This window comes from Carettochelys insculpta, unplaced genomic scaffold (assembly GCF_033958435.1).
Source record: "Carettochelys insculpta isolate YL-2023 unplaced genomic scaffold, ASM3395843v1 scaffold_0035, whole genome shotgun sequence".
Classification (NCBI taxonomy): Eukaryota; Metazoa; Chordata; order Testudines; family Carettochelyidae; genus Carettochelys; species Carettochelys insculpta.
In genome coordinates, this window is record NW_027439072.1 from 1,072,941 (window position 1) to 1,075,773 (window position 2,833).

Sequence of the window (2,833 nt, forward strand, 5' to 3'; positions counted from 1 at the left end):
GAATGGCCAGGGATGGTAACTTAACATCTAGCTGGGGGCGGGTCACTCCTTTCTTGCTACTGCAGAGTTAGTCCCTGGGCGTTTCTCAGATTCACAGCAAAGAAAGAACAAACACAAAGAAAGAGCAATTTTTTTGTCTTCCAAGGTAAGAAAGGTACATTTTTGAGAGAATTTTATCCCTCATTGTTTCTACTTATTTATATACTCCAGTGGCCTAATGGATAAGGCATTGGCCTTCTAAACCAAAGATTGTGGGTTCAAATCCCATCTGGGGTGAAGCCCTTTTTTTCTCCTGTCAGTCTCAAGGTAAAGGATGATGTGAGCTTACAAAACCAGACAGGGTCACTTGAGCAGTTCTGTGGCAGGGGTGCTTTCTGAAGAGCATGAGGTTCCATTTACGCAAATGAGTTGTGGCATGTTCATATCACTACCGCATTCAAATCTGTGATGGGGTTAAGGCTTCCTGAAGCTCTGCAGGCAGGAGTGACTCTTACTCAGCAGGAGAAGAGCACATTTATGAGCTGACAGGACACAGCATCTTACAGAAGAGTCAGTACAGCAGGCAGAGACAGCCAGTCCAATCCATGCTGGGGAGAGGAGGCCCTGAGGGCCCCCAGAGCTGGGTCCTTGCCCCCTCCTTTGTCTCTCTCCCTTCCAGCCCAGACTTAACTGCTTCCCAACTCCCACTTTCAATTTAAACTCCTTGGGCTCCACCTCCCCCTTTGTCTGCAGTTCAAAGGTGTTACCTGGTCAGCAGGTTACCCTCAACAGGAGCCCCACACCCTCTCTGAGCCACTCACACACACACACATGCCCCTCCACATCACAGTATCTTCTGAAGTGGCACACTCCTATAGCCCCTGCAAAAGAGAGGCTAGTGTGGCCACATCCTGCGGGTATCAGACAGAAGTTGGGCTGTGGAGAAGGAGAAAGGGGTTGCTTGAGAAGAAGCAGATCATGAAAATAGGACACTGTGGGAAAGGAAGAGACTCAAAGCTGTGGGTACCCAAGAGACTCTTGTTACTACCTGCCTTCAGCCTGAGGAGACTGATGGAGTGAGCTCTCTCCCGCTGGCAGCACAAGCACTCTCCTCTTCCTGCCCTGGGCTTTGCCGTTCCTCTGTACGCAAGTGACAGACACTCTCTTTTGAGTCATTGATCTTCAGGCCCCTGTAGGACAAACCCGGCTTCCCCAGCTCCTTTTCCTCCCCATGTCCAGAGTGCTTTTACAAATGGAGTTTAATTAAACTTTCTCTCTCTGGAACAAAAAAGCAGTAAAGTAGCACTTTAAAGACTAACAAAATAATTTATTAGGTGAGCTTTTGTGGGAGAGACCCACTTCTACAGACCAGAGCCATAGCAGAACTCACTCAATATTTAAGGCACGAAGAACCAAAAATAGTCATCAAGGTTGACAAATCAGAAAAAAATTATTATCAAGGTCAGCAAATCAGAGAGTAATGGGAGCGTGGGAGTCAAGAGTTACATGAAGCCAAAGATACAAAAGAGCCCCTATAGTATCTCAGAAAATTTGCATCCCAGTTCAAACCACATGTTAATGTGTCGAATTTGAATACAAAAGAGTTCAGCAGTCTCGTTTTCCAAAGCAGACTGAAAATTTTTCTTCAAGATGCAAACTCTTAAGTCATTAACAGACTGGCCCACTCCATTAAAATGTACACTAACTGGTTTGTGAATCAGGAATGTTTTGATGTCTGTTTTGTTCCCCTTAACTCTTTGTCTGAGAGAGTTTGAAGTTGTCAACTTTGATTGCTGTTTTTGGTTCCCTATGCCTGAAATATTGAGTCTGTTCCAGTCTGGCTGTGGTCTCAAGAAGTGGGTCTGTCCCATGAAAGCTCACCTGATAAATTATTTTGTTAATCTTTCAAGTTCTACTTCACTGCTTTTTTGTTTGGATAGTATACAGACTAGCAAGGCTTTCTCTCTGTTACTTTCTCTCTCCAGGTGCACCCTACAGCTGCCTCCCACAGACCTGGCTTCTCCCACCCACAGAGCTACCGCTGCTAAGGGACGCAGGTGATTTGTGCATGAAGGGCACCTTTCTCCCATCTGCCTGGAACCTCAGCAGTGATTACAAAGAAGAAGGGGAGAACCTAGTGACGTATACCATGTTATCCAACAGGTATTGCTGGGTTTGCGTTCAGTGTCAGTAACTCCTCTCTGGGTCATTCCATACAAGCCCCCTCCTTCCAATGGGGCGTGCTAAGCAGGCATGCTGGAGGAGGCTAATGAGGTGCTGTGATGCATATGTAGCACTTCATAATCGTAATGGCCACCTTGGGAACTTCAAAGCTGCTGACTTTGAAGCACTGACAGGCAGGGTAGCAGCAGTCAGAAGCCCGGGGGTGAGGGCCAGGCACACCCCGCACACCCCTCACCAGTGCTCTCTCATGTCCTTCCCCTGCAGGTCGTCCATGCAATCAATGCCCTGCTCCTCCAGAGGCTTGTGCGGCTTGGGAACCTGGATGCTGCCATCGCGGGGTTTGCCAGCCTGGCCTCCCAAACTGTTTTGGGGCTCCCAGGCAGAGGAGTTAGCTCAAGTGGCAGAGTGCTCAAACCCTTGTCCTTGTGTAAGTGAATAGCTCAAATTCAGAGCTCCTCCTTTCCTGGCTATGTGAAGATCATTTATAGGTCCAGGGCACAAATGGAGCTGATGTGGAAAGACAAAACACGACAGAGTGCTGAGGAGGACAGAGAGCTGGCGAAGGGTTGTTTTCTGCCCTCTCGGGGCATGTGGGGATCGAACTGAAGAGAAGAAAATCCTCTTCTGCTCTCTGAGGGTGACAGAGATACCAATTTTTCCCCTCTAGAAC

At 47.9% G+C, this 2,833-nt stretch overlaps 1 non-coding gene across 1 annotated transcript; it reads left to right on the top strand.

Moving 5' to 3' along the window:
* Positions 1-203: 203 nt before the first annotated feature.
* Positions 204-276, top strand: TRNAR-UCU (transfer RNA arginine (anticodon UCU)). Its single transcript has one exon. It is a non-coding gene; the product is annotated as a tRNA-Arg (tRNA).
* The last annotated feature ends 2,557 nt before the right edge of the window (positions 277-2,833 follow it).